The sequence below is a fragment of the Falco biarmicus genome, chromosome 7, assembly GCF_023638135.1.
Source record: "Falco biarmicus isolate bFalBia1 chromosome 7, bFalBia1.pri, whole genome shotgun sequence".
In the NCBI taxonomy this organism is placed as follows: domain Eukaryota; kingdom Metazoa; phylum Chordata; class Aves; order Falconiformes; family Falconidae; genus Falco; species Falco biarmicus.
This window is the reverse complement of record NC_079294.1, coordinates 2,622,639-2,638,352: the sequence shown is the minus strand read 5'-3', so window position 1 is coordinate 2,638,352 and position 15,714 is coordinate 2,622,639. Positions and strand designations below refer to the sequence as shown.

Sequence of the window (15,714 nt, the reverse complement as noted above, 5' to 3'; positions counted from 1 at the left end):
CAGCAGCAGCTGACTGAACAGCGTAGGAAATGGGTGAATTCTGTCAGCTGCTGAAATATTAACAGTAAATTTCTGACAGACACTTGTTTAGCTGCTGCCTGAGATGGAAGCTGCGTTTGGGCTATTGCACTGTGAATAGCAACACTAAACTATTTATAGGTGAATTTGTTTGCTGCCTTTTTGAACTCGTCTTAATCTGTGACTTCCATGCTGTTGCACAGCAGCAAGTTCTATGCAGTTTAACTGCATTTTCTGTGTGTGTGATGGGTTGATGCGAGAAAAATAGTTTCATTTGTTTTAAACATGCTGCCTAGTTGTCATTCCTCTCCGTACCATTTCTAGCTTTCCCCTTTTTGAGGTGAAGCAGCCAGAATAATGTGCAGTGTGCATCACAGCAGAACGTTCCCTGTTTGTTCTCTGTTCTGTTTCTAATACCTTCTGAGATTTTCTCTGACTTCTTGCTTCTGGGAGTTGAACTGTTTGCTTGCAATAATCCCAAAATGTTTTTTGTAAGTAGTAATGCCTAGTTTAGACTCATCGTTGTATATTTATAGCTAGGGTTATTTTTTTCCTCCGAGTGTGTTACTTTGCACTTGTTGACACAGGACAATAAAATGACGAATGAAAATCAGTCATTCAGTATTATCAGATCCCCTAGAACTCTTTGAAGTTTGCTTTAATTTTAACTATCTGGAATAATGGAAAGCATCAATGTCTGCAACCTCCTTTTTTGCCAGATCAGTTAAAAGTACGTTCACAGACTCAACCCTGATTCTTGTTATGGTAACTTCCCTGCTCTGTGACTGTTTACTTTTTTCTTCATTTTCAGTCTTTCAATGTATTCCTGAGTAGGGGAAGGTCCTTTCGTGGATTTTGCTCTGAGGTGGTGTGACATGTGCAGATGGGTTCACCTTCCTTTTGTTTGTGATGCAACGTGGTGTATGAACCTTTTGCTGTTCAAGATGTATGTATTCGTATCCCTTTGCTTTTGCTTTGAAGTTGGATGTCCAAAAGCTTCATTTCATTGAGATTGCAATCTATTATGAATGCTTAGAAGAGAATGTTCCTCAGAGATGTGATTACTTTTTTATTAAATGGTAGTTTATAAATGGCCAGTGCTTGGTAAGCTTAGTACCATGAATTGTATCACTTCTGGTAGATAGTGGCATTCCCTGCCTCTTTTCAGTTTTTTTCTCTTCCAGTTTGTGTAAGTCTGTCTTGCCTTTTTAACCTAGTCTGTCATGTTTTTGTTATGACCAATCATAAGTTTACTTCTTGAATAAATATCAAGAATCTACTGTTACCTCTTTTTGTCATCTTAGTAGAATTTTCATTTTTATTTGAAGCTCAGGTTTGAAAGGCAAAACTTCTCGCTCACCCAGCATTGATCTCAATGAGGAATATTATGATCAGTTTTAAGACAGTTGGATTGTCAGGCAAAGGGCAGGTGTTAAACTAGGATTAAGCTTTTAAGAATTAACTAGAACATCTCAGTTTCATGATTTTTTTTTTTTTTTGGCAGGGAGAGTTTGATTTAACTAGTTGAATTTTTAGGCAAGTGGAAACGGACACTTTTTCAGAGAATAAATATTGCTAGAAATTAATGCTTCTTTTGATTATTATGCTTCTACATGTGAATTTACCTTTCTCTTGCTGCTCTACATATTGATTGGGGATTAAATAATTAGACTGACAGAATAGTACATGTGTTCTTTCTTATCATATCTGAGGGGTAGGAAAAAGGGCTGTGACAGACACTTCTGCCCAGAAGGCTTCTAGCCCAGAGGACAAAAAGACTAATGCGTTGTGTATGAACATGCAGATGTGACATCCAGACTGTAACAATTTGCCTGCTGTAGGAATTGCATTCTACTTCAGCTTTTCTCGGTGTGTACTGTACGAATTTTCCGATGTCTAGAAGGTTTAGATTACTGTTGTGGGAATCAACCCCTTTTCAACTTCCTTGCTCTTTGTGCATTTGGTAATTTGAATTACAACTTTACATTATATTCAGAAGCTCTTAGCATCTTGTGCTCTCCTGTGGGTGCATACTTGTGATGCATCACAAGCTGGGGAAAAAATATTTTTTTAGTAGGTTAGTATTAATCTGTTGTGGAATTTGAACAGTCTCTAGCATACTGTGTGACTGCAGCAGGAACTTAATAACTGCAAAAGGTTTAATTCATAAAAATTACGGTTATCTTGACTGCTTGTGTAAAACTTCTATGCAGATTTTGTAGAAGTAAGACTGACAGTTTTAGGTGTTGATGAATGAGAAGTCTGAATAATGTGTTTTGGTTTTACAGCATGTGTAACCTAAGCAGCTGAAGTTTGCTTCTCTGCCTCTACCTGGACAAACCATTGTGTTGTGTATTAGTGAACTTTATTCAGACACTTGTGAAAACATATAAAGCCAAGAAATGAATACTTGCATTGTTATAAACCAGGTATTATTGATCTGTGTTTGTATTTGGAAGACAAGAAATGCTCTTAAAGTTACTTGAGGGGGGCTGTTCAAATGAACGAGTTTTGAAATTGGCAACACATGCTACTGCTGGTCTCAGGGTCCTTTGGCCTGTTCGCTACACAACTGTCCAGTCCTCTTCAGAAAAAAAAGTAAAAGTACTGCTTAGCACTCTGCCTTCTTCCAGGTCTGGAACATGCAGCACGTATGAAAGGATGGTATACAAGCTACTTCGGCACCCCCCACCCCCACCCCTGTCCCAGATATTATGTGCTTGTTAATGCAACTTGAGAAAATAAAGGGCTGCAATAATTGAAATTCTTAATGTTTTTCCAATAGATGATTTGAAAAACATGCCATTTAACACAGGGTAAAATGACAATAGGGACTGTTATTCTCTAGGAGTGACTTCTAAGGCATTAAATACCTCTTGGTTTAGAGTTCTGTAACATGTTCGTGTTTGTTTTGGGAACTTAAATATCTTCTGCCTGGTACAAGGATATATGTTTTCTTACAGCAGAGGGATCTGAAAAGGGTGTGGAGCGTAGTGTCCTGCTTTTCTCTCCTTTTAGGGCAGATGTTTCTTGGAAGACAAGGGACTGAAATAAAACTTGTGCTTTAGTTCAGGTATATTGTGCAGAATAGAGGGGGGGAAACAGCTGCTCAGATTTTGAGATCAGAAAACAAATCTGTAATGGGGAAGAGAAAACAGGTCTTTCCAAGGCGCGTATATAAACCTCTATATAAACTTGTTCTCACTTGTCCATCTTGTTTGTGTTTGTTGGTCTAACAGTGAGTTCTTTAGGACTCTGTCATGAATGTTTTATGTATCAGGTGTTGTCAGGGTTTCCATTGCAATGAGCTAGTTAAATCGGTATTTAAATAATTATATGTTAAAAAAAAATAATTTCATGTACACTGGATTGTCTCGGAAATCTTTTATTTTTTAATTGCTGTGGACCGTTCTCTGCAAGGGGCAAGCTATGGTGTTTTTTTGGGGGGTTGATTCTTTTTTTTTGTGTGTGTGTGGATTTTTTTCTTTAAAAAAAAAAAAAGGTACAGTGAAACAGTTTTTGTCTCCAGTATTCAGGTAAAGCATATATTTCTGTACTTACCTCTAAGTGTTACTTAAAGTGGTTTCTTGTGTTTGGTTGTCTTTGGGTTGTGGTGGTTTTTTGTGGGTGGGGTTTGGTTTTTTTTTTTTGATGCAGTGTTCTGATATACATTTGACCTCCAGAATGTTACCTCTTTTTGCTTGGCCTGTTGTGTTTCCCCAGTAGTTTTGTGTCAGTCTCATGAGACTGTTGCATCAACTACTTTACTCAAAAGATCATTCAGAGTAAAGCTATTAGGAAATGTGGTTTTTATCTCAGTGTTGTTCTATCTTGCCTGGATGAGAAAGTTCATGCTATATAGAGACAACGCTTTACTTCTTTTTTTTTTTTTTTTTTTTTTTTTTTTCTTTCTTTTCCTTCTCCAGAATCTGGGTGTTGCAAAGCTACAAGGTAGACTGGGAATCCTAAGAGCAGAAAAATGCTGATTTAGATAAAGTAAAAGGCTTAAAGTAGTTGTCAGAATGGGATTAACCTGGCAGAGAAATCATGTTCTCTAGGAGAACACTTGAGGTACTTGGGCCACCACTTAATTGCACTTTTATTTAATAGCATTGTATGAAAATAAACAGGGGAGTAAGGAATTGGTGTTGAAAGAGAGAGAAATGTGTGACTATTGAACCAGTGCTGGACTTGTGTACCTGTTAGGAGAGTGGGGAAATGTGTTCACAGAGCCCCGCAGGGAGCAGGTGAGAGGAGGGCGTTTTCCCCGGTGGAGGTGCGCTGTGAAGCCGGGGATGCTGCCTGGCAGACCCAGTCCTGTTGCGTCGAAGGAACAAAAAGCAACAGCTGACAGTGGCTCAGAACCTGCAGGGTAGCCGGTGTGGTAAAGAAGAAAAAAATCGGGGCCAAATCTCACACAGTAAATTGTGATTCCCTTGTCTTTTTAAATACATACACTACAGCTAAAGGAAGCGGAGGAGAGAAAGCTGATGCTGGAATGATCTGGTAGTTTCAATCTGAAGCGAAATGGGGAGCAGGGGTGGGCTCCTGCGCCTCTGCAGCAGCGCTGCACGCAGACCTACCTGATTTAGGCCTGGTGACAGTTGCGTTGGAGGCCTGGGGAAGGCAGGCGGCTCAGCCGGCGTGGCTTCGTGGTGTGACGTGCTCGGGAGTGTGTACAGCCTGCATGCTAAACGCGAGTGGCTGCATTTGACTTGCTTATAACAGTTCTAAGAATGTAATGAAATCCCTTCTCACTCACGCTTTTATTTTGGGATGGAGGGGGAGAGAAAGGAGGTTTCAATATTCCGTTTAGTTCAGAGTTTGAAACAAGCATGTTTTACCTAATTCTGTTTACTGCCTTTTTATTTAGACCGCTTGTAAATGTGTTGATGCCTTTAAGTGCTCTATCATAACTTACCAGTATACAAAAACCTGGAAACTCATGAAAACCCTAATGCTGTTTATTTTCTTGATTTAATCGATACTACAGAATACTGTACTTATTGTTAAAGGGCCTTCAGCTGGTCTTTTTTTTTTTTGTGGGTGTCTGTGTGCAGGAATGCCAAAAGGAAAACATAGCATCATGAAATAATAGCTGGTGAAACAGAATGAGTTTGACTAAAAAGCAAATCAAATTAAAATGTAGAATGAGAATGTTTTTTAGAAAAAATTAGCAGGCTGTACTTGGAACAGATGTGGTACTTATTCAGGAGGAGAGGAAAATGTGATACCTTTCTGGTAGCAGCAGAGGGTCCCAGCCACCTTTTACAGGGTTCAGAGCACCTAACAGAATCAACAGAAGTCTTGAGACTTTTTTTTTGCACAGAACTGCGTGAAATCAAATTCCTAATATTCTTTCTAGAAAAAAAATCACTTCTAGCAGGTGAGAAGCATTACCTTCTCCATCTTGTTTGTAAAATCTGAAGACAGATTAAGAAACAAAGAATTGTTCTTTGATAGTTTTGTCATATGAACATCTGTTCACTAACAAATAATTTTTATATTGTCCTCTGACAATTATTCGGAAGCCTGTGACATATTACAGCCAGTGATCTGTAGTGTTGTAAAGGCAAGAATTTATGTATAGTTTCTCATTTTGAGGTATCTTGCTTCCTGGCAAAAAAAAAAGTTAAAATACAAGAATGTACGTTAACAGCTAATTTTCAGGTTTATGCTGCTGTACTTTATATACATGAAATGGCTTATTTTTAATGCATGTGTTAAAAGAATTAAATTGAAGAGGCCAGTTTCTTGTAAGAACCGTGCCAGGCAGGAAGTGTGGACCAGTACTTGTTCCAGTATACTGGCATGAAAGTTGACCCACAGTACAGACTGATTTAATTTTAGTGTTTAAGATATAAGTCTTAAATGATGATTTTTCTCCTTGACCTCTTTACACAGTCTGTTCCTGGACAGTACAGTAAACAAGTAAAGAACTGTTATCCCTTGTGCCATAATGAGGATAAGCAGAAAATAATAGCGATGTCTGTTCTGCCTGAGTAACAAGCACAACATACAGAATTCAGATGCCTGGCAAATGCGGATGCCTCTTTTTTTTTTTTTCCCCAGTTGTCCTGTAGGTCTTCCAGTCTCAAAATTAAAACAATGTGTCTACGTGACTGGATCACTGAAAACATAACTCATTGAGCCAAACTTGTCACCAGGTGGGGAAAGTGAAAGATGATTCCATGCTGGTTGCTTTAGTTGAAAAGCAGCAAAGTGCTCAGCCGCTCGCCCGCTATAGCATTTGGAACCTGGAGGCTGCTGAAGGAAGGAAGGAAGGAAGGAGGGCTCCCTTCAGCTGCTGGCCCACTGCTTCTGCTGCTTAAGCCTGTGCTTGGTGCTCCACAGACCTATTTGTGAATCACTTCAACTTTCAGCAGTGTGACTGACACCCCCTCACCCACTGTTCCCCCCAGGAAGAGTGGGGACTGCTGGGGGGGTAGGACTGCGCAGCTGGAGGAGGACACAAAGGAGAGAGCCGTGGTCAGATAGATTAGCTGCCTGTGGGAGTGTTCCAGCTGCAGGATAAATTAATGGAAGCAGAGAATCAGGAGGTAGACCTGTAAACTCTGAGCAGAATTGGGATTTACTTAAACCTCTTGATATACTGTTAGTCTAATCTTTCCTTGTGCGTGCTTGCAGAACCGTGATTCAGTTAGCAGGTTTCATGGACACACTGAGAGAAGAGCTTTACTGGAAGTACAGCATCTGATTTTGAAAGGGCTTTATACATACGCAACTATATAAAAGATTGCACATTGTTATAAGGTGCCCTACCATATAATCACAGTTCATCTGCATTTTTAAATGCTTGCTTCTTATTACATGTGTACCTAGCTTCTGTCTGATATCTGTGGGAAGGTTAACATCGGTAGAAGCTTGTGTAGCTAATCTCCATACATCTGTCACCGAAAATCTCCCCGTTGTTTCCTGTGATTCTTAGCCTGTGATGCTTTAAACGAAAAGTCCTTGTCATTGCAGGACACTTCTGTCTCTTTTTTTTATTATTTTTTTTATTGTAAATGCATTTTAAATTTCTTTGATCAACAGATTTTTGTATTTTGGGTTTCTGTTTCTTAATTTTATAATGCATTGTGTAATTGAGTCTTTTTCCCATCTGTTGATTGCAAGTTACCCTTCATCAAAATATCTTTTACACGGTTTTATTCCCTTAACTGATGCTTCCTTTAAGTAGTTTTCACTATACTTTGTAAGCATGGAAATAGTGTACAGATAGTATTTATAAGGTAGAAGGAAAAACAGAGTGTTTAATGGGACCCCTGCTGCTCTGAAATCTTTTCAGCAAAAAAAAAAGTCCAGACTCTTGGGATTCTGTGTAAATGTCATCGGAAGTCTTCTGTCATGCAGAATGATTTTCTGGAATATATGTATTCACTTTAAATAAATTAGTTGAGATATTCATGTTGGATAGTCCTTTAAAAATTTGTATTCTTTCACCTCGGTGTTCTCAGTTGTGTAATAACAAAACTTTGCTCTGTTGAGATGGTAGATTTAAGAGAACTTTAATAGATTTGAAGTCACTCTGTGCTAACACTGAATCCGAAAGCTTGTTTTTGCTTGCTGGTGCTGTTCTTAAGTGCTTGTATTTTGAACTAGCACTTTCACTGTTTCCTCTCTAAAGCCTGGAAGAATGTGCAAAATACTCCGTTACTTTGAATTGTATATACTCCCTTTATCCCGCCTCCCCTTTCCAGGAGGAGAATTTTTCCCCTTATCTTCTGAGGATGGGGGGTGTGTGTGTGTGATTGGTTTGTTTTGTTTGATTTTATTCCTCATCTTCAGTGTATTGCTCTTAACTTTTTTTCACTTGTTTGGCATTTCCCCCTGCTGGCAGATTGAGTCAATAGCACTGCTTTCTGCTCTGGAAATGGAAGGTCGTAGCCGCCCTTGAATGTCACTGTTTTGTGGTTGAGGCATTGGCTGCTTTTCTGACATCACCCCCACCCCCCTTACCGCCGAAAGTCTCTGATAGATAGATGAAATTCAAACTAACAGTTTGTACAACCAGAGGATATGCATATACCTGAAGTTCTCCCCATTAGAAGTGCAATAGCACTTCCAGTGACAGTCAGAGGTACCTCTAGTTTTGCATTTCATGCCTGCAGTCTTGCAGCGCTACCCAGATCATCTGCTTTTGTACTCTGGATGTCTTCCCAAAACTCTTAAGGCACTTCTGCCTCACTAACACATCGTTCCTGCAAGCCAGTTCTTTCCAAGATAAAGTGGATTGCTAGAAGGGGAAAAACAGTTTGGTACTCAATGTGAAATTTCTCCTCGTGTTTAAAAGAATAAACAAGAAATCAGACATCCCTCCATTCTTCATGGAATTTGAGTGGGGGAAGAAAAAATCCCAACCTAAACCAGGACTGGAGTAGAGTTTTCTTAATTTTTTTTCTTGTTCCTTGCATCTTCAGTTGTTACATCAGTTACTGTGTGTGTTCTTTCTAGAAATTAGTCTTCTGTCCTCCTTGCAACTCCTTCTCCTCCATCTCCTTTTCCCCAAGTAGAGATCTGAAGTACAAAAAGGAAGGCAAAAACTTCTTAGTGACTGCAATGAGAAATTTACAACACACCTTAAGAACAGTAGAGGTTAATGAACTGATTTTGCTAGGCATGTATTTAAAAAAAAAAAAATCACCACAAAACACCACCCTCCAAATAACTTCCCTTTGAATTTCTTACAAATTTTGAGCCAAAGCAGTGGGCTAGTAGAGGTAGGAGAGGACAACTTCTGTTTTCTGTTGACCTTCCATCTTCTTTTTCCTTCCCAGCTATATGTATACATTGTAAATAAGCTGAAAATAATTAAAAAAGAAAAATTCCAGTTTTAAGACTTAACAGATTAACTGACTTCTTTGAAGTTTGACTGATAAACTTTGTTTTCTAAAAAAACCCACCAAAAACAACAAAACACCCCCCCCCCCACCCCCCCCACCCCCAAAAAAAAAGCCCCAACAATCCAAGTTTCCAGCAATTTTGTGGAATGTGACAGAATGCAGCAAAAAATCTTAGAAATAAATGCCAGGCTCTGCCTTCCACTGAGTTGCATCTTTACATCATGTAAATCTTTTAATTTTTGCAAAAAATTGCCTAGCTCACTGCTTCAAATATGAAATTTTGCTGTTGTACTGTTGGTAAATCGTAAACTCTACAGACTTTATTAGGACTTGGGGTTCCTCTTAGTATATGTGTAGATTGACAGTCCTTCTAAATAACAAAGTAATTCACTAAAATAAAAACTCGGGTCATCCAGTTTTTTATAGGAGTGGGAACTTGGCTTTGCTGCATACAAGGTGGTTTTGTGTTTATCTAAAAACTGGTGAATGGTAACTCACTGAGCAAAGTGCAGCTTGGTGTTCTTGTTCATGTTTCTCTGTCTGCAGTACCAGAACTTTAGTATGCAACAGTGCTGTAAAACATTCCCCATACACTGTTTTCAAGGTACAGAAAGCAGAATTGTACTGGTGATAATTTCATGAATGTTAGAAGGGGTTAAATGGGGAGCACATCAAGCCCTTGGTGTCAAGTCAGGAGGAACTTTTGCCAGGCTTAATAGTGGTCACAGGTTAGAGGCAGACTTTCGGTAACCTTCTAGTCTAGTTTTTATTAAAAAATAAATATGTTTCCCTGAATGCCATATTTATCATACGAAAGGAAATATAAAATCAGGGAATTGAAACTGTTATGGGTTAGTTTTGTTTTATTTTAAAGATGGCTTAAACAGTTAATCGTGGGTGAGTTAAATTATGCAACCCTTTTCCCTTTCAAGTGTAAGTGGCTTTAGGTCGGGCTGAAGAAATATACTAAGACTGTTCAAAGAGGAGGGGTTTGTGCATGAGTTAAAACTGCAAAGGCGCATACCTTCTGTCTGCTTAGGTGAGAGAGGTGATCCTGAGATTTTTTTTAAAGCATACTTGTGCTAACTTTCCACTAGGCCAAATGTGGTTTTTCATTTTGCTGAAGAGTGTGATGCCAGGAAAGACTTAATTCAGGAACAGCGACTAACGCCTGTCAGAGCTGTAGTCATAGGACAAGCGCAGCTGAGAGGGTAATCTTCATCTGTTTACATGTGTTTGACTGCCATGGCAAGTTTTGATGGATGTTTTAAAAATCAGCTTGTGAAGTGGTTTTGCTTTTACAACAGGGATGGTCTCTTTAGCTGTAGTAAGTCTTTTTGCTCATTTTCTAAATGTTAAATATAGTACTGCGTCTGCAAAGAGGAATGATGATGTCACACGCTTCCATTTAAACTTAGTTTGATGGGTTTTTTAAGGCCTTGTAGAGAAGGTGAACCAATCTATCCCCAAATGAAACCTGCTTCTGCTGTCTTAAACTCCAGATTGTGTCTGTTTCATGGCTAATCACAGCAGCAGAAGGAATTCGGAGGCAGAACTGAAGCGTGTACTTTAAATCCTGTAAATTGTTTGCATGCATCAATAGAAAAGCCAGGGTCCTTGACCATTTTAGTGGCAAGTATCTACCGGTATTGTGTGAGGACAGGGAAGAGGAAGAGAGAGAAGTTGCAAAGGAGTTGTGCAGACCGACAGACTGGAAGGCATGGCTAGTATGCTTCAGTGCAGTCTCAGTTATCTTGGGCAGTCCTGTTGGTCCCTGTACCACCTGCCTGGCACGTGTTACTGGGACTGACTGGGAGTTCTCCCAGCTGCAGCACAATGGCAAGATCGGGTTCCCTGCACTGGCACACGGGTGGCTCGCTTTTAATCATGGAAGTGACAGCACCAGCGCTGCTAACGATGGTCATTGAAATGTGAGCCTTATAATAATGTAGTTGGAATAGCTTGTATAACCCACATACGGGCTGTGTTTGGTTTGTCTTTTTCTTGAGGCTGCCGAAATCCTGTCGGGTTAAAGAATATGAGTAGTTTAATTTGTGGCTTGAAAATCACAGTAAAGTAACTGTTACAACTTCTTTCCTGGAAGATACAGTCAGAGTGCTCTCTATATACAGCGTGCCTATCAAATACAGGAAGGAGAGCTATTGCTTTGAGGAGTTCACCTCTAAAGACAGATGTTCAGAGAAAACTGTTAATCCCTTCTGTGCGCCGTGTATTTTGCAGCCCCCTCCCCCCAAATTTTAAAATTGTTTTTTAATTAATGTTTTACCCTTATCATTGTCAAGTAATGCTCTGAAATATGAAAGAATGTCAGGCTCACAGTTGCCTGTGCACAACAATTAGTTCATTTTCATCCAAGTCCATCCTGGGCACTGAACAAGACTGAGGTCCTATTGGCAAAAAGTTAAAATCACATCATTAAATATTGTAATGTGATACGTACATATAAAGTTTCTGATTAAAGTTACATGGTCTAACAGTAGACATGTGCTAGCTTCTAGAGTTAGGAAAAATGCTAACAAAAAATGGCTAACATGACTTTCATTTCTGCCGTTTTTTCCACATGAGTCTCTGGTTACAGTAACATACGCTTTATTATATAACTTAAAGGTAATAATAAATGTCTGATTCATGTGACCAAACATCTTAATATACAGATACTTTGCATTTAAATAGTCTTAAACCTTCAGGTGCTGTATGCTAAAATGTTTTTAATCGTCCCAAGGGGCTACAGAATGTTGAACAGGAGTTTTGTGTTTGAGGTCTTCGTTTTCATGACAGGCCTATGAAATGAGTGACTTTTCTCCTTCTTTACAAACTTCAAAAAAAAGTTGAAAGTTGATCTGCAGAATATGATTTCGGTAATGGTGGTGTGTTTTTTCCTTACATATATTGTATAGAACTGTTGAAAAGGTTAAGAGCCTTTTTTTTTTTTTTTTTCCTGGGGTGTGGGTTATACTACTTTAAATGTATGTATATGAAACTACCCTTTCTGTTAATAATACATCAGATTCTCAATAGTCAGTCTCACTAAGAAAAACAATTTCTAAAACTTCTTATTTGGTTAATGCTAATGTTAATTGGGTTTTGGTTTTAGTATATAGTAAACATAGGTAAGCATTGCTCAAACTTTTTCTTCTTGTATGTTTTGGGAAGAAAGCAGTGTTCTTAATAGAAAGCAGAGGTGGATGTAGAAATATGACTTCCAGAGCTGGGGTTTTAAAACCCCGCAAATATTGCAGAATATCCTGTAAAAATCTGAGATTTAGCTGTGCAGATTCATACCTCAAAACAACTTCAGCATGTGTTTCTAGAGCCTTCAAAAGGCAGCCTCAGTAAAATGAGTAGCTGAGATTTTGTGGTATGCTTCTACTTGCTGAAGTTTTTAAGAAACCCTGCAAAATGCAAAACTCTTGAGACTACTGATATGAGTGATTGTGAGCTGTATAATCTTAACTTCCTAATGTGTTTTGTAGTAAGAGAGGGGCAGTGTGAATTTGTGTATGTACTCTTGCTGTAAACAAGAAATAATCTCCATTCATCTACAGAGCGGGTTTTATCTGGTACCGTTTTCATTAATGCTGTTCTGGGTTGGTTCCCAGTAGCCACAAATGCAGAGAATTTTCAGGAACCAAAGCTATGGATTTAGTTGGTCATAACACTTTTATAGTAGAGAACAGTTTAAGAGCAATGGGAAACATAAGTCTAAGATGCTCGGAGTTACCAGTCTTGGATGTTCTTCATTTCTCTGTCTCAACTCCCTATCTAAGAAAACTTGCCTGTATCAGGCACAAGTTTTTCTGTGGCTCTCATTAATGTGCTGCTTATGAGGAAACCAGTTCTTTGTTTGTTGTAGAGCTTAAATGTTGAATTTTAAAAAGCATGCAAACTGAAAACTCAGAATGAAAAGAAATTATTCAACTGATGCTTCATTCTCTAAGCTTGTCTTCTCTGCTAAATGAGGCAGAGATGCCAATAAAAATACTGTACTTGCATGAGTGCAGAATTAAAGTATTTTGTAGTTCCAAAGGCTTGACTTTCAAACATTAACCTGTTATAAACACTTAAGAAAAAAGCCTGTAGTAAATTATGTACAGAAGAGGATGTAAATGTATTTTCATTCCCTGCCTAGGTCCTCTCTAAGTGACTTCTCCAAGGCAACACAGCAAATCACTGACATAGTCACGATTAAACTCCTGGTTTTCCTAACTTTGTCCTCGGGAGCCCCTGGGTTCTCAGCCTGGGGTTGCAGCCCTTCAGAGTAGTTAAATGCAATCCGAGGGCTTGTAACTGTGCAGCTTTTTTCTGCACGGTTCAGCCTTGATGAAGCTAGGGTCCCACTATGGAGGTGAGTCTCTGCGTAGGGGGGGAAAAAAGGAAGGAAGGAACAGTTAATCATGCTGTTATTTTTAAGTACAGTTTTCTCTTCAGTTTATGTGTGCCCTTGTACTACAAGTAAATGGCATTTTTCCTTTAGAAATAAAAATCTTGCTCTCTTGTTCTAGGACTGTATTTGCAGATGTGCAGTACTGACAGTTTTTGTGAGCTTTTCAAAGTCAGTCATCTACAGCAGTGAGATTTTTTTTTTTGTAATCATTTCTTATCAATAGTATGGAGATGTAGTTGTTTGTTGAAGACAGACTGTTAGTGCTTGCATGATGAAAGAGCTTCCTCTATAGATTTTTGGACCAATTAACTGATTGATAGTGGGAGGCGGAGGTGACAATTAAGGCTTTAATACGGAAGAAGAAACAGCTAAAGTTTGAAAATCACACCCTTTTCAGTACCCTCAACAGGTGCCACTTCAGGTGTCTCTTCAGCACCCTCAACAATGAGGGTATTTCAAGTTCTGCAGCATCAAGAGCAAATGCACTTGGTTTGAATATAGCCTGAAAACAGTCCATACTCTCCAGTTCATAACCTGCCATGTTAACAGTTGGATATTATTTGAACTAACCTGAAATTACTCTAAAATCAATATAACAACTTTAACTTCTGTAGTATTTTGTTTAAAATGTATAATAAAATTTGAGATTAGGAAAGCAACAATCCTTAGTCGCTGCCAGCAGTAGGCTTCCTGTTTTCTTTTCAGTTCTTGGTGTTCATCAGCAACCTGGCTCTGCTGGTGAGTAAATGTAAACTACTCCACTGAGCAAGAGATGATAATCTGGAGTTCTGCTGCTGCATCTGTTTATAAGGCTGGGTGTCCTGTTTTGGCTGGGAGAGAGTTAATTTTCTGTTCCGTAGCCGGTACAATGCTGTGGGTTTGGATTTAGTATGGGAACAATGTTGATAACACACTGATGTTTTCAGTTGTTGCTGGGTAATGTTTATACTAAGTCAAGGACTTCTTAGTTTCTCAGGCCCTGCAAGTGAGAGGGCTGGAGGGGCACAAGAAATTGGGAGGGAGCACGGCCAGGACAGCTGACCTGAACCAGCCAAAGGGCTATTCCATACCATGGGGATGTCATGCTATGTGTATGAACTGGGGGACTTGGCTGGGGCCTTGGGATCGCTGCTGGGGGACTGGCTGGGCATCAGTCAGCGAAGGGTGAGCAAATGCATTGAGCATCACTTCTTGGTGTTTTTTTTCCATCTGTATGTTATTCCTCTCTTTCTCATTACAATTGCTGTTGTTATTATAGATTTCATTTTATTTCAATTATTGTTCTTATCTTAACCCACAAGCTTTACCTTTTTCCCTGATTCTCCTCCCCATCCCACCAGGGGAGCAGGGGGAGCGAGCGGCTGCATGGTGCTCAGTTGCTGGCTGGGGTTAAATCATGACACTGGGGCTTAATCTTCAGCTCTGCGAAGACTGTGTGTGGATGGAAACGTACCTGCAAAGATTTTGTTAGCTGTGGAGGTGAAGCTTAAAATATGCTGATATTCTAGTATTTTAGTAGGAAATTGGAGTATTTTTGAGGCTTTTTTTAGCATTAGGCAAAGTAATTGAGCAAATGAGTTATCATTTATGTTTTAGCTTATCTTTTTAGGACTCTGACTCACGAGTTTTTTATGATTCATACGAGCATGATTTAAGAGGTACTACCTTGCTCCGCCGGTAAATGTTGTTCTTCCCATGACACAGGCAGTGTAATGGGCAGTCTTCCTGGCCTCCACAGTTCATGACCTAGCATATTAGCTTAAACTGCCATTGATTTCAGTTTACATTAGTACTCTGGGATTTGAGCTCTAGTGACTGTGCTGACACACCACCTGCTCTACCATCTTTGTTGTATTGGTGTAACCTCTAGCAGCAGAGGTGGTGGGCAAATGTCTGCGGTGGGTAACCTTGTCATATTTAGCTGTGGCAACTGTCAGGGCTTGTGACTTAGATGTTAATAAATGTGATGGAGAGGAGGTATTACTCCCAGGGGAGGGGGACACAGGCCTTGCACAGAACTATAAAAGCTTGTACCTGTAATCTCTTCTTCCCCTAGTGACAGTAATAGTTTGCATTTTAATCCAGATTAGAATTGTAGGTCTCCTTGGCTTTCCCTGCCATGTCAAACAGATTTTCTTTCCATGTGGTATTTTATAGTTAACATCAGCAATTTAAAAAAAAATGCCAAAAACAAACCCAAAAAACCCTCCAAAAACCCCAAACAAAAAACCCTTCCCCAAAACCTGAATGACTCCTCTCCCCACCTTTCCAAACCTTTAATTTTTTTTTCTTTGTTTCAAACTGTATTAAGCTGTTTGTAACGATTTTTTTTTTGGACGTTTTTCTTTTGTAGGAGGGGGTAGAGAGCTGAAGGGAGTAACTTTCTCAAAACCGGTAAGTACTACTTCTCAAGGCTAAGATGGTTTA

General features: G+C 39.3%; 1 protein-coding gene across 8 annotated transcripts in view; it reads left to right on the top strand.

Moving 5' to 3' along the window:
* The window catches only part of PHF21A (PHD finger protein 21A), a 132,845-nt gene that overhangs the window by 17,351 nt on the left and 99,780 nt on the right, over positions 1-15,714 (top strand). For all 8 annotated transcript variants that reach the window (XM_056347371.1, XM_056347372.1, XM_056347373.1 and 5 more), the window contains one exon: positions 15,641-15,681. The gene's annotated coding sequence lies outside the window, so the exon portion shown is untranslated. The remainder of the gene's footprint in view (positions 1-15,640; positions 15,682-15,714) is intronic.